The sequence below is a fragment of the Mesoplodon bidens genome (assembly GCF_964165515.1).
Source record: "Mesoplodon bidens genome assembly, chromosome: 8".
In the NCBI taxonomy this organism is placed as follows: Eukaryota; Metazoa; Chordata; class Mammalia; order Artiodactyla; family Ziphiidae; genus Mesoplodon; species Mesoplodon bidens.
This window is the reverse complement of record NC_138165.1, coordinates 90,532,274-90,556,419: the sequence shown is the minus strand read 5'-3', so window position 1 is coordinate 90,556,419 and position 24,146 is coordinate 90,532,274. Positions and strand designations below refer to the sequence as shown.

Below are 24,146 nucleotides of genomic sequence, written 5' to 3'. Positions count from 1 at the left end.
TAGGTTATACATATATATACAAATACTCTGCCATCTTATATAAGGGACTTGAGCATCTGAGGACTTTGATATCCTGGGGGGTGGGAGGGCCTGGAGTCAGTCTCCCATGGATGACTCTATTGTATTATTCTTTTCAGTAAGCTGCATCTATGCTTAAATGAATGAATGTATGCATGCATGCATGTTGAATGAATAAATAAATAAACCCTTTTTTCATCACCTTTAGTCACCTCCATTGCTGCCATTTTGTTACAAGCCTACCAAAATTTTCTGGCTGGATAGTTGTCTCTCTGCTCCCTTTCAGGGTGTTCTCAACAGGAGAGCCAGAGTAATTCTTTAAAAAGTAAATCAGATCATGTTTCTCCTTTGCATCTAAGGACACAGTGCCCTTTTCACACTGTACTGAAATAACTGGTTTACGTATCATTTTCAACCACTAAACAGTAAATTCCTCAAGGAAAGAACTGCATTTTATTTATGCTTGCCTCATTTTCTCTCGCCACATGTACACACCCATCAGAGTACTGACACTGTGAGCACTAACCATGGGGAAAACACATGATCATGAATTTGCTGCAATTTTCACCTACTTTACAAGTTTATTAGTTGTTACATGATATTATCTTAATTTGGTTTACCCTGCTTTGATCAAAAAACATTTCACTTTTTCTATCATTACAGGAAAATGATACAGGGTAACTGACTTTAGAGTCTCTCTTCATGTCTTTTCCCACTGCCTGATTTATCTGAAACTCTTTTCATGGCACAAGAATGTGCTCTCTGTTAACCGTTTCTCAGACCTCTAAACAAGTAGCGTCTTTCTGATGCTTCATATAGCAGAAAAAAATGGTGTCCTGCATCATGGATATTTCTGTTCCTAAGGCTTAGAGTATGCCAGAAGAGGGAAAGAAAAGGACCACTGAATATTTTGCTCATCTATAGTCTTTATAGCTCAACTTTTCTAAACCACAAACCCTTGCTATACCTTCAAAGTACATTAATATCAAAAGTTAATATAGAACTAGGGGTTTTATTCTTGTCTTTTCTATATTCTTCATTTCCTTATAATTTCAGGATTTGATCTTTACCAAGGGCTTACAAGGTATGATTTTCCCAGAATTCAGTCAAACTGTGAATCCAGTTGTGACTTCCAGATGACTATGGCACTTTAAATTCTCCCTAGCTTTACTCTAGATGGTAGAAACACATAGTCCTCTGGCAAAATCTCCTTTTTGTTCTCCATTCTGGCCCTGGCTCCAAGCAGCTGTATTCCTGCTTCTCTGTTACTAATACAAGTGATCATTATATCTCCTTGGCATGCCCATAAATTTTCAGCTCCCCGTTATTCATTCTGCATTTCATGGCTGTATTCACTTGTAACTATTGGCAAAAATGATTAATTATGGAAGTAGCACCAGATTCACCACTGTAAAATATGTTAACACTAACAGTGCATTGGTAGGTGGACACACAGAGCTCACTAGCTCTTTAAGATCCTTTGTTTCTGTCATGCTGGAAGAAATGACACCCACAAGGACAAAGAGGAGTCAAGTAAAGCCAAAAGGGCCACTGCTCACCTTTGCCTAATTCCTGTGGAATGTTCCTGGATATTTTGCTTTGTCAATCAGACACGAGCAACTTGATTCAAGTGTCTGCACCTGGCTAGATGTGAGCCCCCTAAACACACACTGAGACAAATACTTTGAAGGTCGTTTATTTGGGAAGTGAACCTAGAAAGCACATGCAAGGGAGTGGGAAAAGTGAAACAAAGAAGAGAGAAAGCTCTATGAGCCATAAACTATGAGCAGCTAGAACTAGAGCTCGCTGAAGACCCTGTGAGGAACCATATAAAACATGCTTCACAACTGTAGCACTGTAGGGAGGGGTAAGAATGCTGAGCTATTTATCCACTTACTTCATCTGTCCCTGGAGGCACTAACTTCCTCACACTTGAGCTTAGTAAGTTGTGGCATCTAAGAAGAGCCCTCAGGGAAGGAAACTTCAGAAAGGTGTAGCTGTGAGCCCTTAAGGTGGGAAGTTCATAATGGCCCGGGACCTGTCCAGCAGGGCTACAGGTGAATGCAAGGTTATGGGGCAAGGCATCAACAGCATTTACTACAGTCTCCTAGCTTTATTTTGGAGGCTGACTCAGTGTAGTACATCATCTTTGAACACAGAGCTGTTCAGGGAACACTTGCAGAATTGAATTTACTTGAAAGATATAAGTCATGGATAGAAACCTTTGTATATTTAGTGTTGATTTAAATAAATAACTGTTTCAAATGAAACTGGCTGAGAAGTCTTTGGCCCATTCCTTTGGAAGCCAGATTGTTTCACTAAAATTGTGCCAATTTTTAGCATTTGCCCATTCCTTTGGAATAGAAGCTATTCATGGGAACTGGTTGAGAGGCCTCAGCCCGGTTCCTCCAGGACCAAGCTGTTTCCTTAGAATTAGTTGATATTAGGTCTGCAGGCTGTTTGGTTTGCAAGCTGTTTGAACTGAACTGTTTGAGGTGCATGCCACTTAATCTGTTTCAAAATTGTCCTTTTAGTCTAGAGAAAAACCTCTGAGAAATGAGATTCCAGTTATCTAAATATGTTGAGGGTATCATGCCTACAAGGGACTCCAGCTGATTTCATGTTTAAAAACCTCAGTCCTTCTTCATACACATTTCTAATTAAATGGACCACTCTGACCAAAGACAATTTAGAGTATCAATGGCCATTATGAGGAACTTTTGAAATCTCCAAACTTCATTTTCTAAAAACCAAACTGGACTGTAATAGTACAAAAATTTCCAGAACTGAATGGCATGCCTCTTTCAATTGGTATTTTGAGCCTTCCACAACATTATCAGGAGCCTAAAATTACCTCTGTGCAAAATAAAATGTTAAGATTAACTGAGGCAAACAGAGGGTTAAAGAATGATAAAATGGCTCCTGAAGCCTCAGGCTCTTCTACCTTGGCTTTTTTTTGTCTCTGGCTCCACCTCTGGCACCTTCTTTCTCCTTCCCTTCTATATTGCCTTTACCTCCTCTATACCCTCAGTTCACCCACATGAATTATCTTTCCAAACTTCCCCATTTCTCTGAAACTCTTCTACTTTCTTTCCTCTGAACTTAGCAGAAACTGTCTCTTTAAAATTAAGCCTTCTGAGGATTCAGAAGTTAACTCTTAATTTCTTATACTCCCTGGGCTAAAGCTGAACTGTAAGCCATAGTCAACAATTTTCCCAAAGTAACCAAAGGTCCTCACAGATTTGCTGAGGAATTTAATATAGTCATTCAAGTTTATCAACCTTGTTTCTCTGACTTATAGCATCTTCTTCATACACTTGTTGGTTAAGGTCAGGCCCAACACTGGATAAAAACTGATACTTGGGGAAATCCTGAAAGGTTTCTAGAATTACAACTGGGAAATTGATTTATGCAATGCTTTCTTTAGTACTCCAATTGCTGAAGTTTGCCAATACCTTTCTGCTTGCACTTGGGAAGAAAAAAATGCACCTGGACAGTAATGTCTCAGGATTATACTGAGAGTGCTTCTTATTTCTCACAAATCCTGAAGGCTCATCTGGATGACATCAAGTTCCCAAGAATTTCTACTTGTAATAAGTGAATGATTTGCTTCTTTGCTTTCCTTCTCAAGCCTCCTCACAGAAAGATAGCATCCACTTGCTAAAGTGTTTAGCCTTAAAGGGACATATAGTCATCAAAGAAAAAATGCAATTTGCTCAAACCCAGGTTTGATACTTAGGGCATTTGATATCAGTACAAGAGCTACCCAGACAGACTTCATTACATCCCAAATTTCCCAAAACCCAAAACTAAGTGCCACCTGTGAGGTTTCCTTGGGCTTGTTGGTTACTGCTGAAACTGGATTCCAAATTTGTCTCTTATGGCCATATTTCTATCTGTTTTACTCAAAAACAACAACAACTCCAACCCAATTGTATGGGAAGAATGAGACAACATAGCTTTTAAGGCCTTAAAGGAGAGTTTGATCAATTATCAGATTCCCTTTTTTCCTTTCTGTATCTGAAAAGGAAGGGAATGCCCTTGAAGTACTCACCTAAAAACACATGGACCACGATTAACCCATAGCTAGCAACCAGACCCTCTGGCACAGGGACATCCCCCCTTGCCTTAGAATCATTACAGCCACTGCCCTTTTGGTTAAGTTCAAAAAGAAAATTGTTGGGATCCACTTTAACCATTTCTGTACCTCATCCAGCAGAAGCCCTCCTGATTTCTCATCACATTCAACATTTCTCCATCAGCTGCCTCACTTCTTATGAAGTCTTTCTATTAAGTGCTTCTCACATCACTTTTTTATGTTGTAATAATCTTAACCCTGCTACTCCTCTCCACTCCATCACCAACAAAATCCCTTACAATTCTTTAATGCTGCTAGATCACCTGACTCCTCATGATGAGCTACAGGAACTTACTTTGGGTAATGCTGACTTCTCATGGTTCATTAATAGTTCTTATTTAAAAGAAGACAGTGGCAAATATTATGCTGGGTATGCTATTACAACTCCTTTTGATGTTGTTAAAGCAGCACCCTTACCTATGGCTACTTTAGTCCAACAGATTGAACTGTACACTTTTATATGATCATGTACTGCAGCCAGTGGCAAAACTGTCAATGTTTATACTGACAGTAGATGTGCTTTCAGAGTAGCTCATGATTTTGGAATGTTGTGGCTTCCTCACCTACAGCAGAAATAACATAAAAAATGGCCTCTATATTCAGGAATTATTGGATATATTAATTCTACCTGCCACTTAGCCATTATTAAGATTCTGGGGCATTCAAGCCCAGAAGCTAAGGGAAGCTCTTTGGAAGCTAAGGGAAATCACCCTGCTGACATTTTAGCAAGGAATTCTGCTCTTAAAGGGACTAACAGCAGCCAAACTTCTGTTATGGTCTGATGGGATATTTCACCAAGTGATAACTTAGAAAAACTGGCTATAGCAGCCAACAATTGGCTTCAGAAAAGGAAAAAACAGGATTGGAAATTCAACAAATTGCTAGTTTGATAAAAAGTAAAAGCTCTTGTTTGGACCAAATAAAAACCCATTCCTACCAGAGACTCTAAAATTCCCACTCTTTCACCACTGTACATGCATTACACCATTGGTCTACTGACACAATGATATTCATAAATCAATATTGGTGGGGGAAACATGAACAAGGCCACAAAAAGTGCCAATCTCACGTGACCCAGTTGTCCAAAATACAACCCAGGAAAGCCTGTTTATACTTTCCCCAGACTGCCTAATGGACCAGTAGAGTTATGGCAATAGACATCATGCAACTTTCTCTGCCTCTGGATATAAATATGTTTTAGTCACTGTCTGTATGTTTTCAGACTGGACTTAAGTCTTCTTTTGCAGACAGGCTACTGCTTCTTTTGTGGCTTAAGTCATTTTGAAAAAAAAAATTATCCCTACCTGTGGAAATTTCCTTGAACTTCATAGTGATCAAGGGACCCCTTTTATTAGTCAGGCACTTCAACAAGTCTGTGCTGTTTGGCCAGTTTTACACCACTTTCACTGTGCTTACCAAACTAAATCCTCTGGCTCAGTCAAATGAACTAATAGCATTATTAAGATTCAACTGGCAGTTGTATGGCCAGGAGCTGAGATGTCAGCACTAGGAACTCTGGTCCCAAGTGCCTGGGGCAAGGCATTTACTTTCAGCCCCCTATGGGCAACTGAACCAAGACTAAGCACAAAGGATTAAAACAAGAATGACAAGGCATCTTGCTGATGCCTCCAACAAACTAGGAAGTCTCTCCAAAGGAGGACATGGTCAATATCAGGCACTTCTCCAAAGATACAGCAAATTCCAACCAGCAAATTAAGATTCTGAAATTAAGAGCCTGCTGTGAACTCTTATCTGAAGTGCCAGGTGTGAGGCCACTGCATGAAGCACCCTGTGAACAAGTGAAACTAGACAAAGCACAAAGAAAAAGAAGATAAAAAAGCAAGCTGCAAACCATCTGAAAAAAATGCCTCTGCACCTCTAGCTCTTGCAGAAGTTGGCATCTTCAGTGGAGTCTCCTACTGCAGGGGTACCTTCAACATGGCAGAGGAGTAAGACGTAGAGCTCAACTTCCTCCCCACAAATACATCAAAAATACATCTACACATGGAATGATGCCTACAGGCCACCTACTGGATACTGGCAGAAGACCTCAGGCTTCCCAAAAGGCAAGAAAATCCCCACGTACCTGGCCATGTGGCTGACAGGGTCTTGGCACTCTGGGCTGGTGTCAGGCCTGAGCCTCTGAGGTGGGAGAGCCAAGTTCAGGACACTGGACCACCAGAAGCCTCCCAGCCCCACGTAATATCGATCAGTGAGAGCTCTCCTAGAGATCTCTGTCTCAATGCTAACACCCAGCTCCACCTAACGGCCAGCAAGTTCCAGAGCTGGATGCCCCATGCCAAACAACTAACAAGACAGGAACACAACCTCACCCATTAGCAGAGAGGCTGCCTAAAATCATAATAAATTTACAGACACCCCAAAACACACTGCCAGACACTGCCCTGCCCATCAGAAAGACAAGATCCAGCCACACCAACCAGAACAGAGGCATCATTCCCTTCCATCAGGAAGCCTACACAAGTCACTGAACCAACCTCACCCACTGGGGGAAGGCACCAACAACAATGGGAACTACGAACATGCGGCCCGCGAAAAGGAGACCCTAAACAAAGTAACTTAAACAAAATGAGAAGAGAGAGAAATATGCAGCAGATGAAAGAGTAAGGTAAAAACCCAGCAGACCAAACAATTGAAGAGAAAATAGTCAGTCTACCTGAAAAAGAATTCAGAATAATGATAGGAAACATGATCCAAAATCTTGTACACAGAATGGAGAAAATACAAGAAACGTTTTAACAATGACCTAGAAGAACTAAAGAGCAAACAAACAATGATGGACAACACAATAAGTGAAATTAAAAATTCTCTAGAAGGGATCAAAAGCAGAATAACTAAGGCAGAAGAACGGATAAGAGACCTGGAAGATAAAATAGTGGAAATAATTACCACAGAGCAGAATAAAGAAAAAAGAATGAGAAGAATTGAGGACAATCTCAGAGACCTCTGGGACAACATTAAACACAACAACATTCGAATTATAGGGGTCCCAGAAGAAGAAGAGAAAAATAAAGGGTCTGAGAAAATATTTGAAGAGATTATAGTTGAAAACTTACCTAACATGGGAAAGGAAATAGTGAATCAAGTCCAGGAAGCACAGAAAGTCCCATATAGGATAAATCCAAGGACATTACATAATGATCAAGGGATCAATCCAAGAAGAAGATATAACAATTGTAAATATTTATGCACCCAACACAGGAGCTCCTCAATACATAAGGCAAATGCTAACAGCCATAAAAGGGGAAAATCGACAGTAACACAATCATAATAGGGGACTTTAACACACTATTTTCACCAATGGACAGATCATCCAAAATGAAAACAAATAAGGAAACACTAGCTTTAAATGACACATTAGACAAGATGGACTTAATTGATATTTATAGGACACTCCACTCAAAAACAACAGAATACACTTTCTTCTCAAGTGCTCATAGAACACTCTCCAGGATAGATCATATCTTCGGTCCCAAATCAGGCCTTGGTAAATTTAAGAAAACTGAAATCTTATCAAGTGTCTTTTCTGACCACAACGCTATGAGACTAGACATCAATTACAGGGAAAAAAACGTAAAAAAATACAAACACATGGAGGCTAAACAATACACTACAAAACAGCCAAGAGATCACTGAAGAAATCAAAGAGGAAATCAAAAAATACCTAGAAACAAATGACAATGAACACGATGACAACCCAAAACCTATAAGATGCAGCAAAAGTAGTTCTAAGAGGGAAGTTTATAACAATACAATCCTACCTCAAGAAACAAGAAACATCTCAAATAAACAACTTAACCTTACACCTAAAGCAATCAGAGAAAGAAGAACAAAAAACCCCCAAAGTTAGTAGAAGGAAAGAAATCATAATGATCAGATCAGAAATAAAAGAAAAAGAAATGAAGGAAACAGTAGCAAAGATCAATAAAACTAAATGCTGGTTCTTGGAGAAGATAAACAAAATTGATAAACCATTAGCCAGACTCATCAGGAAAAAAAGGGAGAAGACTCAAATCAACAGAATCAGAAATGAAAAAGGAGAAGTAACAACAGACAGTGCAGAAATACAAAGGATCATGAGAGATTACTACAAGTAACTATATGCCAATAAAATGGACTACGCGGAAGAAATGGACACATTCTTAGAAAAGCACAACCTTCCGAGACTGAACCAAGAAGAAATAGAAAATATAAACAGACAAGTCACAAGCACTGAAATTGAAAATGTGATTAAAAATCTTCCAACAAACAAAAGCCCAGGACCAGATGGCTTCACAAATGAATTCTATCAAACATTTAGAGAAGAGATAACACTTATCCTTCTAAAACTCTTCCAAAATATAGTAGAGGGAGGAACACTCCCAAACTCATTCTACAAGGCCACCATCACCCTGATAACAGACAAAGATGTCACCAAAAAAGAAAACTACAGGCCACTATCACTGATGAACAAAATGCAAAAATCCTCAACAAAATACTAGTAAACAGAATCCAACAGCACATTAAAGGGATCATACACCATGATCAAGTGGGACTTATCCTAGGAATGAAAGGATTCTTCAATGTATGCAAATCAATCAATGTAATACACCACATTAACAAATTGAAGGAGAAAAACCATATAATAATCTCAATCGATGCAGAAAAAACTTTTGACAATATTCAACACCCATTTATGACAAAAACCCTCCAGAAAGTAGGCACAGAGGGAACTTATGCCTATATGATAATAATAAAGGCCATATATGACAAACCTACAGCCAACATCATTCTCAATGGTGAAAAAGTGAAACCATTTCCTTTAAGATCAGGAACAAGACAAGGCTGCCCACTCTCACCACTATTATTCAACATAGTTTGGGAAGTTATAGCCATGGCAATCAGAGATGAAACAGAAATAAAAGGAATTCAAATATGAAAAGAAGTAAAACTGTCACTGCTTGCAGTTAACATGGCATTATACATAGAGAATCCTAAAGATGTTACCAGAAAACTACTAGAGGTAATCAATGAATTTGGTAAAGTAGCAGGATACAAAATTAATGCACAGAAATCTCTTGCATTCCTATACACTAATGATGAAAAATCTGAAAGGGAAATGAAGGTAACATTTCCATTAACCATTTCAACAAAAAGAATAAAATACCTAGGAATAAGCCTACCTAAGAAGACAAAAGACCTGTATGTAGAAAACTATAAGACACTGATGAAAGAAATTAAAGACGATACAAACAGATGGAGAGATATACTATGTTCTTGATTGCAAGACTCAACATTGTGGAAATGACTATACTACCCAAAGCAATCTACAGATTCAATGCAATCCCTGTCAAACTATCAGCAGCATTTTTCACAGAACTAGAACAAAAAATTTTACAATTTCTATGGAAATACACAAGACCCCAAATAGCCAAAGCCATCTTGAGAAAGAAAAACAGAGCTGGAGGAATCAGGCTCCTGGACTTCAGACTATACTACAAGGCTACAGACATCAAAACAGTATGCTACTGGCACAAAAACGGAAATATAGATCAATGGAACAGGATAGAAAGCCCAGAGATAAACCCACGTACATATGGTCACCTTATCTTTGATAAAGGAGGCAAGAATATACAGTGGAGGAAAGAGAGCCTCTTCAGTAAGTGGTGCTGGGAAAACTGAACAGCTACATGTAAAAGAATGAAATTAGAACACTCCCTAACACCATACACAAAAATAAACTCAAAATGGATTAAAGGCCTAAATATGAATCTAGACACTATAAAACTTTTTGAGGAAAACATAGGCAGAACACTCTATGACATAAATCACAGCAAGATCCTTTTTGACCTCCTAGAGAATTGGAAATAAAAACAAAAATAAACAAATGAGACCTAATGAAACTGAAAAGCTTTTGTACAGCAAAGGAACTCATAAACAAGATGAAAAGACAACTCTTAGAATGGGAGAAAATATTTTCAAATGAAGCAACTGACAAAGGATTAATCTCCAAAATTTACAAGCAGGTCATGCAGCTCAGTATCAAAAAGACAAAAAACCCAATCCAAAACTGGGCAGAAGACCTAAACAGAAATTTCTCCAAAGAAGATATACAGACTGCCAACAAACACATGAAAGGATGCTCAACATCACTAATCATTAGAGAATTGCAAATCAAAACTACAATGAGGTATTACCTCACACCAGTCAGAATGGTCATCATCAAAAAATCTAGAAACAATAAATGCTGGAGAGGGTGTGGAGAAAAGGGAACCCTCTTGCACTGTTGGTGGGAATGCAAATTGATACAACCACTATGGAGAACAGTATGGAGGTTCCTTAAAAATTTAAAAATAGAACTACCATATGACCCAGCAATCCCCACTACTAGGCATATGCCCTGAGAAAACCAAAATTCAAAAGAGACATGTACCACAATATTCATTGCAGCACTATTTACAATAGCCAGGACATGGAAGCAACCTAAGTGTCCATCAACAGATAAATGGATAAAGAAGATGTGGCACATATATAGAATGGAATATTACTCAGCCTTCAACAGAAATGAAATTGGGCTTCCTTGGTGGCACAGTGGTTGAGAGTCCACCTGCCGATGCAGGGGACATGGGTTTGTGCCCCGGTCCGGGAAGATCCTACATGCCACAGAGCGACTGGGCCCGTGAGCCATGGCCGCTGAGCCTGTGCGTCTGGAGCCTGTGGTCTGCAACGGGAGAGGCCACAACAGTGAGAGGCCCGCATACCACCAAAAAAAAAAAAAAAAAAAAAGAAAAGAAATGAAATTTAGTTATTTGTAGTGAGGTGGATGGACCTAGAGTCTGTCGTACAGAGTGACGTAAGTCAGAAAGAGAAACTAACATATATATATGGAATCTAAGAAAAAATAAATGGTCCTGATGAACCTAGGGGCAGGAAAGGAAAAAAGACACCGACGTAGAGAATGGACCTGAGAACATTGGGAAGAGTAAGGGTAAGCTGGGATGAAGTGAGAGAATAGCATTGACATACATACACTACCAAATGTAAAATAGATAGCTAGTGGGAAGCAGCTGCATAGCACAGGGAGATCAGATCGGTGCTTTGTGACCATTTGGAGGGGTGGGATAGGGGGCTGGGAGGGAGAAACCAGAGAGAGGGTATATATGGATATATGTATACATATAGCTGATTCACTTTGTTATACAGCAGAAACTAACACATTGTAAAGCAAATAAACTCCAATAAAGATCTTTAAAAAAAATAAATAAGATTCAGTTGGCAAAATTTGTAGAGGTCCTCCAAATACCTGGGACAAAAGCATCACTGTTGATCTTTCTAAATCTTAGTTCCACCCCTTTTAAAACTTATAAACTTTCACTCTTGAGATAGTCACAGGACACCAATGCACTTGAGTTCTGCCTCTTTTTACTCACAACTGATAAAAGGAGAGATATTCCAATATAACCAAAGAATAATTGTTTCTGTTAAAAATAAACTTGCTCTACTGGAACAATGTCTTCACAGTGCACTCTCAGGAGACAAAGACAGTAAGCATTACACCTTGCAACCTGGAGATTTAATCTACTACAAAAGATACCTCCAGAAAGACTCTCTTCTACTTCATTTGAAAGGTTCCTATCAGATACTACTAAGCAACCTTTATGCAATCCAACTCTAAGGAACAGACTTTTGGATTCATGTGACATACCTAAGGAAAGCACTGAACCCTAACTGAAACGGCACATCATTTGGTGACCTAAAAGTAAAGATTCCCTGGAAATCTGTGAAAAGCAGATTATGCAATTGCTAAACCTGACTCTTGATCAGCAGTGGTTTCAGAGAAAGCACTTGATCAAAAGGGAAAAATATAAAAATTTAATAACAGAAATCTCAATTAAATATAGTTGGGAGACCAGAACTGAGGTCTCACACCCTGTGACAATAGCAGAGCCCAACAGGATGAAGAAAGTCTTCTCTCCATTCCTGGAAGGGACGCAGCCTATGAAAAGCCATGGACTCTTTGTTTACTATATCCCTCCCAACTTCCTTTCCCCTTTATAAAACTGTTCTCTTTCCCTTGCTTGCACACCCCAAATTGTAATTCTCTGATGATTCCAAATAAATCCGTTCTTGTTGAACAAGTAACTGGCAGTATATTTGTTTCACACACACACACACACATACACACACACACACAGAGTTGTATATTATTGAAAGAGTATAAATTATAAGAAGATGATAAAAAATAGTGAGGCAAAGACAAAGCAGGTCTAAGTATGGTTTGTTATTGATTTTTCCAAAAAAAATTTTCACAGCAACAAATTCTTTCTCCCCCCCCATTAAATTGTGCTTTAATATTACTCTCTATTTGCTTTCATTTTAGTTAAATTTATTGTTTAAATTTATTGTATTATCCCTAATATTGTGAAGTAACTTTTTCATTTTTAGACTTTCTTGAGCAGTAATGAAAGCATTTAAGACTATGATTTCTTCTAAGTATATTTTTGATTGTTGCTCATGAATTTTATCATGAAATAAATTCCTTATTGTTATTTTAATAATTTGTTACTCTTTGACTCATGAGTAATTTAGGATGAAAATACATGCATACACATATTTAAGTACTGAGGATTTTTCTTTGGTTTATAGGTCTTTATAAATACTGTGGTTCATGGGTTCCTTTTTATTGTTGATTATCGTTGCTTTCTTTTTGCATTCACTCAGTATCTAATAGACCATCTTTAATCATTTTGTACCATTTGGGTTTTGAATATAAGCAACAGAAACTTAGTTTGCTAATTATATCCACACATGTAAAAAATATAGAGAAAACTTTTATAAGATTTGGAAAAAAATCTAAGAACCAAAGGAAAGTAAGTAACAATAACCTTGTCAAATACCTGATAAGAAAAGTCTGGTCAGGACACTTTTTTTTTGTAAATGTGGACTCTAAACAATACTGCAACCAGAATTTCCTACCTGATCCTCCGTCTTTGCATTACTTCTTTCAAATTCGAAGTTCTAAATGGGCAGATCCTTATGCTAATTTCCTAGAAACCACAAAACAGAAAACCCCAGAACTCCTGAGCCCTGCCTCTTACCAAGTTTCATACATTACCGGTTTCCCCTCTAAAGAGAATATTTCTTGGATGCCAGGCAGTCAAATAAACAACAAATGGCCATTTCAATATTTATAGAGGATCCCATAATTTCATTTTGTTGTAGGGCTATATTTGAGACTTTTTGCCTTTAAATATAGAATACATAACTGCCGCAAACTGATGTGTCTGAATTTACCTCCATTTACTAAGAATCCAGATTATTTGTGGTATGTGATGAGTAAAGGGGGATACACACAAGGCAGCTTGTCTCTCTTTTTTTTTCTTTCAGTATTTCCTTTATTGAATGAAAGGCTTTAGTATAATTAATGGTAAAAATGATTACATGGAGCATTTATGATTATTCATTAGAAATATACTTTAATTAATCATTAATAATTTTCTGGCACTGTAGATCTACATAGCAAGAGATGTAGCTTTACTTTACACTGATCACAGCCACACTAGGATGCCAGAAACAGTTGCCAAAAATGCTGCATTTAATTTCTAGTTTCATCAATGTTACCTTAAGATTATAATTGACATGTAGTGCCACAATGAATTAAAAGTTAAGATGATATTGAAGTACAGACAAGCCATCACTATTGAAGCTTCAATGGGTTGAGTGTATAAAAGAATAAATACCAAGTGACAAGATTATTCTTAAGTATTTTCTATATGTTGAACTGCAATTTGGGGACTATGGACAAGATAGGTCAAATGAACATTATTCGGACAGTTGAATTACAAATTGATGCAATGAAATACAGTCACTGAGTTCTTGAAAGTGAGAGCAACAGACAAAACACTGGGTGAAGCAATCTGCAATGGAATTGTTCAATTTCATTAAGCATCATTTAACTCATCAACCAAAGAGACATAACCACAAATCATGAGAGGACTCGCCACTAGCTACCAACATAGGAAAAAATAACTGTTCGTTTTTGACTTCCAAATACATGCTCCCAGTGTTAACACTGTGATTTATTTATTTCTATTTTAAAAAGAGAATGCTGAACTTTACAGATATTAAATATCATGCCTTACTATATACAACCGGGAAGTCACAGAACCTAGATTCAAACTCCATTCTATCTGATTTCAAAGTCTATATTTTTCTCTATACTCTATTTAAGGCAGAAAGGGCTGAATGCAATGCACAGGTATTTCCTTTTGGTCAAACACATTCTACGATTAAGTTACCCTCAATATTCTTACATGATAATCCCATATCTTATTCAATTCAAATAGGGCCAAAAATTTATTTTTGCCAAGAGACCACACTTAGTTTCAACCACATCTAAAGTGGTGATATCCATGCCTCTCCTTTGGTTTTTAACTTCCACCAATTATCTATCCATACAATTTCACTGGCAATCTGAATGAAAGTAAGAAACAGTCATTTGCATTATCAAAAGAGGGAATGAAAAAACATCTCTGTTTAACTTTGGAGCATATTACATGATTCTTACAAGGATATTAAACTAAGTAATTATGTTTTATCCTACATTCATCTTTACTCTTCCCTAAGAACATACATCATGATAAAAGAGGCAAGTTTATGAGGTAGAATTAGACTTAGAAGTTTTTCATTTTAGATGGAACAGTATAAAACTCAGTATCACAGACAGATGCTTACAAATGCCTTTCAATAATCAAGTTTTACTTAATATCATGTTAAAATAGAGATAGGGGGTTTCCCTGGTGGCGCAGTGGTTAAGAGTCTGCCTGCTAATACGGGGGACGCGGGTTCAAGCCCTGCTCTGGGGGGATCCCACATGCTGCGGAACAACTGAGCCCGTGAGCCACAGCTACTGAGCCTGCGCGTCTGGAGCCTGTGCTGCGCAGCAAGAGAGGCCGTGATAGTGAGAGGCCCGCGCACCGCGATGAAGAGTGGCCCCTGCTTGCCACAACTAGAGAAAGCCCTCGTATAGAAACGAAGACCCAACACAGCCAAAAATAAATAAATAAATAAATTAATTAAAAAAATAGAGATAGGATGTAGCGGTAAAGGGATATGGGCTTTGTTGCTGGAAGGAACAGGTTTCCAACCTCAAGACCACCACTTATAGCTGTAGACCTTTGAAAAAGTTATTTAACATCTTTGATCTTCAGAGATGTTAGCTTTTTTAGCTATAATATGGTGAAAATATTCTCTAACTTGCAGTGTTGTGTGATCATTAAATATAACCATGTGTCTAAAATGTCTGACAGAGTAAATGCTAATTATTTTTATTTCAGCTATTATTAAATGACCTAAGAGGAACTGAATTTAGGAATCTAACACACCTAAATTTCATACCTTCCTAGATAATTATTTCTCTTCTAATAATATAAATACTTTAAAATTGATACAAATAACCCATTTCAACCATGAAATAAAAATTGGGCAAGTATATGGAAAAATGTTTTTGAGAAGATTTAGCCTGTGTTATTTTTACTCAAAGGATGAGTTGTTAATATCTGGTGTTTTTCCTTTGGATTGTTCCCACTAATCCTTGAATTCAACCCAATCCATATAATTCAATATATAAGACAGTGCAAAGCAGTGTCTTAACCATGACAAAAGTGAAGTGTTATCTCACCAAGAATATTCAGGTTATCCTAAACAACTGGTTAGGGATTTTACTTATTCTTATACCTTCTTTTACCTCAACTCTACATCTTTATTGGGTTCAACTTAAATAAACTGCATGAAGTATGACTTTATTTCTAACTCTTACAGAATTGAAATAATCTCATAAAACGAATCTATCCATATGTTTGTTAGGAATACACAGTCATTACTAATCATGGTTTCCATTATTGAAATATGACTTTTTTCAAAGCCTGACAACCAGATACAAAAATCTAGTCTTCCCACTGCTGGCCATTGTCATGCTACTTATATTAACTGCAAAGGATAAGAGAAAAAGAATGATGGTATTTGTGTTATGTCTGCAAAGATATTATATGGTGTATATGAGATATAAAAAGAACTGTGGCATCTTAGGAGGTAAATAATGTTTTGAAACCTTATAACATATTAAATTGATTTATTTACTATATGATTATTTTATTATTTTTTTAAAAATACTTATTTTTAATTTTTAGAAAACAGTGATTTTTTTTCAGATAAAATGTTTTCCTACCCAAAAAGCAAAACATCTGATTTTTGGTCTCTCCCTCCTTTCCTCCCTTCCTCCCTTTTTTCCTTCCTTCCTTCAACAACTATTGATCATCTATTATGCCAAAGGCTGTGAAAGTATAGAAGAAAGCTCAGAGTTTCATGTTACAGAAATATTAGTAGGTAAACAACTATGATATATGACAGTTTCTATAAGTATATGTAAAATATATTAAGTTCTTACATGTATTAGTCAATTTTCTAAGCACTTCAATTTTCTAAGCACTTTAATCCCCATTATACCCTTATGTGATAGGGACTATGATTATATATTTTACAAATGAGGCAACTGAGGTACACAGATTTTAGGCAATTATGGCCAAGGACACACTGCCAATAAGCAGCAGAATTTGGGTTTGAATCCAGGCACAATGGCTGTGTGCTATTACTGTGCTGTACTGTCTGACATACATGCAAGATAACATAGATTTAAGCCAAGGACTCTATAGAAACACAATTAAGCACATTTATTTCTCAAATATAACTTCTGGTACCATGTTACTGAAACCATTAGTTATTACAAAAAAGTCAGCAAATTGGTAAGCTTTGTCTTTTTGTGGAAAAAAAAATACCTCATTTGTCAAGTTCAACATTTTAAGTACTTTACCCCAAAAAAGGGCAAAATTCTATGTGGTATAAAATTTTCTTAGTTGCCTCTTGAGACACCTAATCCACAGGGGCAAAACGGAGAACTTTTTTTAGGGAAGGATATGTAAATCTTTAAGAATAGAAGTAAACTCTCCATTTGAAGGGAGGAAGAGGTATTTTAGCCAGAAAAAAATAGCAAAGGAAAGTTTTTTTTCAAAAGAAAAGATCATTGCACTATACTGGCTAATTTCACATGGTTAGTATGTAGTGAGTTTAATAACTGATGGTAGCTGACATTTATTTAGTGAGGGAGCAGTAAGCTTTGCATAGGATTTGTATAACATCTGTAAAGGTCTTTGAATTGAGGTCTCCAAAGTAAGGTGCATCACAATATATGGAAAACAATGCAGTGAAGCTTTTTTCATGTACTGCAACATATTATTGCAGTTTGGAACACTGAGTATTTTTAAGTCGCTTAATTTTATTCAAATAGATCCTTTGATGATTAGAATCTTCACAATCTTTTGTAATGAATCAGACAGTGTCCAAGAAAATGTTTCATACTTTCACAGAACTTCACTGTTACATTTTAGCAAAGCATGTATTTTAAAGTTGACCTTAAAGTTGAGTCATATGCTTTTTTCCCCAAAACACAAGTATTCCTAATTTCTTGACCTTTTATGTTTTGATAAGCATTTGTTAGCCATGTACTATAAAGCAAGTATTTTTGAAAATAATAATAAAGTTAATCATTCCATCAAAGTAAAGGTGACATTTTAACAGTGAACAAAAAAAGGAATCATTTTAAAAAGAAACTTGCTCTATGGAGCATTTGATAACAATTGTTTGGAAGTGCTTCCCCTGCCAATATGTAAGGGTGACCACCTTTCAAAGTTATTGAGTCAAACTCTTAAAAATGTAGGAAAAGAATTTTCTTCTTTGTTTTAAAATATTTGAAAACTTCTAGTTACTTTATAAAACCAACTGATCAACCTCAGGAGGAGAGAAATGCCTAGCAAATTTTAACAAAAATGCCATTGCGTAACTGGATGAGTTTGAAAATCCATTATCCAAATTGATAGCTCCAGACCATGATGCACTTTTTTTCTTTAGAGTTTTGTGTCTTTGTGAGGGATCATTTGCACATCTGATAGTTGTTAAATCCAAGCAGAGATCTGACTAATGAATCATTGAATTACAGTGTTAAACAAATATTTTTGAAAATTAAGCATATTGAATCATCTTTTCTTACTGAAATGCCATTTTAACACTATTCTGATTGCCAGTGAGAACCAACTAAAACTAGAGGCCGTAAAATAAAAATACAGAATTGTATACAGCCTGCTTCCTGACTCTTGCACTGACCAATTGGCTGATCTGAGCAACATATTTTACTCTTCTAAGCCTTTGTTTTTTCAGTTCCTAATACAGATGATAATGATGATTCCATTAAGCATTACATAGCTCTTACAGGTAAAGTGATGGCACACAGTAGGTATTCAATAAGTGTTATCACTAAATCACCTCTTGGAATAGTGAGCTTTGGCACAAGAAGCCAAAGCTATAGTTATATTGAGTTTATATCAAGTATATATCAACTACTACCTTTAATTTTAAGATAATTTCTCTTTATGTCTGCTCCCTAGTAGACTGTGTGTATACTGAGGGCAGGGACTCTGTCACAGTCAACAGTCCAGAACCCAGGATATTGCCTGGCACAAAGATCTTCAATAAATATTACTAAGCTGAATGTGGCTGAGGAATAAAACCTAGAGAGAGAAGGTACAATCTTTGCCTTTGTTTCCACATTTGGGCTTCTGAATATTGTCAGGCTCCTTTAAGAGTTCACCAGATAGCATCTGAGAACAACAGCCTAGGCAGGGTGCAGGTTGAACTGTGAAGTCCACAATGGGTTAGAACCACACAGGATCCAAGAGTAACTTTTTGGTGAGTTCTCAGTTTTTTCACTTCATAGGAACTCAGAGTGATCAGTTACTGGATCTTTTGGCTACAGCTAAGTTGGGACAACACAGTATGCTGGACTAGAGCCTGCAGTTAGTCTAGGGAGCAAGACATGGACACCAAAGGCAGTCCAGGCCATGAACTCTGTGTGTCTGATTCATTGCAGGAGGCAAAATGTCAGCAACTCTGATCTTTGTCAGCCTAGCTCTGAACTCAAGACGTATTACTCATTCTATTCTATGTTTTACTGTACAGTGAGCACATTCTTTTTTTTTCTTTTTTTCAAAAAAATTCTAAAGCCTTAATATTTTCATTGGACTTGTTAATGACTAATAATCTCGGCCTTTATTTTAAATAGGCTTCCAAATCATTGATGTATATTTGAATTTTTCTTGTCCCTTTTTGAGAGGGCATTATAAGTTTTCATTAAATGTATTATATTATACATCATTTTCTAACAATATTACAATCTTCTTTTTCAATTTTAATAAAATAATTTTATTGTTTCATAACTTTGAGGAAAAATACTCTGCATGTAGTCCTATAAAACAGAGCAATTTCATGAGTTTCCAAACTGCAAGCTATTTAATAGCCTCCATTTGGTAATTACAAAGATTTATTCTCCTTTCCTTGTCTCCCACAAAATTCAGAGCCGATCTGTCCAGTTGACTTAGAGACTGACTTAGAGGTCTCTACATTCATTATCTTTGACAATAAGCTGTTAGATTAGGTTAATGATTTAAGACTAGTATATGTTTGGGAATGGGAGAAAGAGGTTTAAAACTAATTTATAGGAATATACTCCACTGGTCATTTTCATGTTTCATCAAAAAAAATATTTTTAAAAATGTCTCAATACTAGTTGATCACACTGAGGTGACAAAATGTTCTGCTTTTGCTTTACTGTGAAGGAAGTCATTCATCTCATTTTACGTTCAGTCTTTCAGTATCACCTGACAGTTTACCATTTATCAAGGAATTAACATAATATAAAAGTTATAAAAAAGAAGAATACCAGAATACTACAGATGTAGCTGATATTACAAGTCTAATAATACCATCCATATCAGTATGTTGTACAGTTTTTACTATTACACAGAAAAAAACTATAGCTATCCTGATTACTTTTTTCAACATCTCATAATATTTAACTACAAAAATAAAATTATTTTTAACTTCTTCACAAATCATTGTGAAATAAAAAAGCTAATAATTTCATATTATATAAACAACATGTAACATGTGCCCTTTAAAAACTATATATAAAATAAGAATTTTTAAAAATCTGGCTATTTCAAGGGTTTTTTTGTTTTGTTTTGTGATTTAAAAAAAATGAGGTAGATCTGAAACAAATCACCAGAACTGCTAACGCAACTTAAGTGAAATGATTCTGTTTAATTCTAGAGTTGCTGTCATATATTATTTGTAGACTTTTATAATAACATTTAGTTAACACCTTGCATTGTCTAATTATTAATAACCTAAATTAAATGAGTTTCCCTTTGTTTTACATGTTAATTCTATTTTATGTAGATACCAATTTAAATATATATTTTTTAACATCTGGTTTGAAATATTTTCAGAAAATAAACTAATTAAATGAACTTCATTTCTAATCATTCATGTATTTACCATAATTTATGAACAATATTTTATTTATACCGAAGTATTTTAGAGTCCTTTCCCTAGTATTAATGACTACAAAGCTAGCATGCATACTACTAATAAAATTGTAATCATAATATTAATAATAAAAATTTTAATTTGACATTAAAACCAAGTTGAAAAATATATATTAATATTATTAAAGAAATACAACCTTTTTATGGACATACATTCAATCCAGATGCTATCCTGCTGTATGCTAAATGCCCTGTGCTGTGCTGAATCCCTCTTTTCTCCTGCTCTCGGACATATTGTAGGAAATAAGACCAGTATACAAGGAGTTCCCAACAAGAGGTAGGAAGGCCACTGTCAATAAACAACTCTAGGCATTTAAGGCAGATACACGAGGCAACTTCTCTTTGTTAGAGCAGTTTTACTTCCAAGCATTAGTGCTCCAGTTTTTCACAGGAAATAAAATAAATAAGAGACATGTTCTCTGATAACATTCAGTTATAGCACTCTGAGAGACAGACAAAAAAAAAATCTAATATCAAAAGAAAATGAGCATAACATTTAGGTCACTACTAAATTAATATTTTCTCTGTGGGTTTTCCTTTACCAATGGCTTTTATACACATTTCACATGTAAGTATTTAGGCTAAATGCATTGAAAATCTTGCTTTTTCATTGATGCTCCATTAGTAGGAGTGAATTCTGTTGTACCAGGGTCTAAGCTATTTTAAAGCAAGGAGGAGGTTGTGGCACCTTTTTTTACCCAACAACAAATCATTCTGATTTTACTCTTAATTCATGGCTGATACACTTTTCCCACAGTGTCCCTTGACTTTTGCCCCTTGACATGCTGCAACATGTGAAGTTGTGTCTAAGGTATTTGTCATTCTACCATTAGCTGTTTTTCTATAATATGTGAACCTAAGGTCTCCTTGTTCTCTATTTATCCTAAATCAATTTGCCTCAGAGGACTAAATAGGGCCTCTCATAATGAACTTGGGTCCCTGTTCATACTAGCTGTATGTTCATTATCATATTCCTTTATTGAAGTCAATCATGCTTTGTATACGGGAAGATAAATGGGAAAGATGACAAGTTGCATTTCTTTCCTGACTCACGAGCCATAAAATATGGATTTTTTTTCTTTTTAGTATAGTCTCCTACATTATCCTCACCAAATGTTGCTAAGAACAAATATGGAGACCCTGTTTTGCATATTTTGGCATGCCTCAAATTACTAAAGTGTGTGCTCAGTTAGTTGTGTTTTCTCTTTCCCGAATCTTTAATCCCTTCCTCTCCCCTACCGTTAAGCAAATAAACATGCTGTCTCCTATTTGAACAAGGGAGATCTCTATTTGGATCCTACAGGTATAGACTTTTCTCCTCTTCATCTCCACAGCCAAATTCTTTGAAAGTGTATTCCCAAATTCCATCTCCATTTCTTCACATCTAATTCACTTCTGAAGCCACAGGAACCCTGGATTATCTACTTTTAACAATGAAAAATCCCACAACCCAGGAAAACTCTGTCTTAGCTAGATAAACTGGGACAGTTGTTCATCTTTAAACCCCTTTTCTTTCCTCCCATTATCTCCACATCCAATCACTCTTCAAATTGTAAGAGTTAAACCCCTTATCGTGAATCCATACTTTCCTTTATATTCTCACAGTCTCCTAGTTCAAATCTCATCTGCTCATAACGTACTGTACAAGCCTCCTATATGAGAATGACTCCCTTAACTCTACTATCAAATTAATCTTTCTAAAAGGCTAACCTAATTATGTTACCCTGTTTGTTTAACATGCTTTAATAGACTCCTTCTGAAAACTATAAAATTTCAATCAGATACTTAACGATCTTGTCCTTGTCTATCTGTATACTCTTGCTTGTTTTTTCTTCCTCCTTCCTTAAGCTCTATTCAAACATATTATTACTCTCAGAATATGCTTTTGTAGCCTCATACTTCTATGGCTTTGTACATGCACTGCTATTTCCTGGAATCCACCTTCTCGAGATTACCTAGTATATCCTACTTACGCTCCAAATCTCAGCTCAAGCACAGCCTCCTCTTGGGAGCCATCCACAGCCTTCTAGGCAGATAAGAGTTCTCCTTCTTGCTTTTCCCCTGAGTCTTGTATCCTCTTCCATTTTAACACATACCTCATTGCATTAAAATCTCGTTTCTCCTTTCTTTCCAAGCTACAAAGTCCTTAAGGAAAGGTACTATACGTTTCCCTGTCATATGTAATGTATCAGCAGAGTGTCTATCTCAATAAAAAATTGTTGCATTAAATGTTTAATGAAGTAATTACATTATTTTTATAGTCCTACTTTTAGGAGGCAGGGTACATAAAAGCACATAGACAAGATCTTGTAAATAGGAACTATTACCATTCTTTTAACCTACATGCCCCTGTACAATTACTTCATAAATTGTACCTAATACCTGAAAAGTGACTAAGAGTAACTGGACCTATCAAAATTGGAAAATGTGTTGATGATTTGCTTACCGTTCTTGCATCCCATGCAGACAGGGACTTATCTGCAGAACCTGTGAGAAGAATGTTGGAGCAAGGAAGAAACTCGATGCTGTTCACAGAGTCTGTATGTCCATACAAAGTGCATCTGCATCTTTCACTGTATAGAGAAACAGTAAGAGTTAAAGCTGTAGGACTTAGCGCTACATGTTTCTTATGCTGTCTATATAATGCTAACAAAGATAGTTCAAGTATCTGAGGCATAAAGTAGTTTTACAAGTGACAAGATGTACAAAAATAACATTTTAAAAGGAGAGTTCTACAACCACCTTATATTCTAAGCACTTTATAGAATTAGCAGCATAAAACTGACTAAATTTAAATTACGTTCAATTTATAAAGTCACTTGGTAAAGCCATCTTTATACTACCTCATTTATTCCTTATCATGAAATGACTACTTAAAAACTGTTCCTATCTCATAAAGGAATACACTGAGGAAGAAAACATTTCATAATATGGGAAGACCAGAGAAACTTCTTTAAGTTGCTCAGTCTCTCTTCCTCCCCCCTCCCCACCCCCGCCTCAGCTGCTTGGGCTTTATGTTAGAATCACCTGAGATACTTTTAGCAGATACTCCACCTCAAGTCCCAGACATTCTGTTTCACTGGATCTGAGATGGAGCCTGAGCAGAAGTGGGAATTAACAAATCTAAACCTGTGGTTCTCAAAGTGTTTTACCCAGACCAACAGCATCAGCATCCCTTGGGAACATATCAGAAATGCAAATTGGGCTTCATCCTAAATCCACTGAATCAGGAACTCTGGGGCTGGGGCCCAACAGTCTGTGTTTTACAAGCTCTCCAGTTGATTCTGATACTCACAGAAGTCTGAGAACCACTGATCTAAATGATTAGAAATAACTCATAAGGAAAGACAACTGCAGCTTTGTCTTTTGCCATTTTATGAAAGGACTGTTTCTTAATGAAGCAGGATATATTCATAGAGCAGTATCACTTCTCATTTGTAATGCTTGATTGTCTTTTAATTAACTTTATTTATAAACTTACTTTAAAAATAGAGAAG

General features: G+C 36.3%; 1 long non-coding RNA gene across 1 annotated transcript in view; it reads right to left on the bottom strand.

The window, feature by feature from the left end:
- LOC308622136 overlaps positions 1 to 23,123 on the bottom strand; it is a 338,899-nt gene extending 315,776 nt beyond the window's left edge. Inside the window, exon 1 of the long non-coding RNA XR_014016570.1 lies at positions 23,096 to 23,123. This is a non-coding gene — a long non-coding RNA (uncharacterized lncRNA). The remainder of the gene's footprint in view (positions 1 to 23,095) is intronic.
- Positions 23,124 to 24,146: the final 1,023 nt, after the last annotated feature.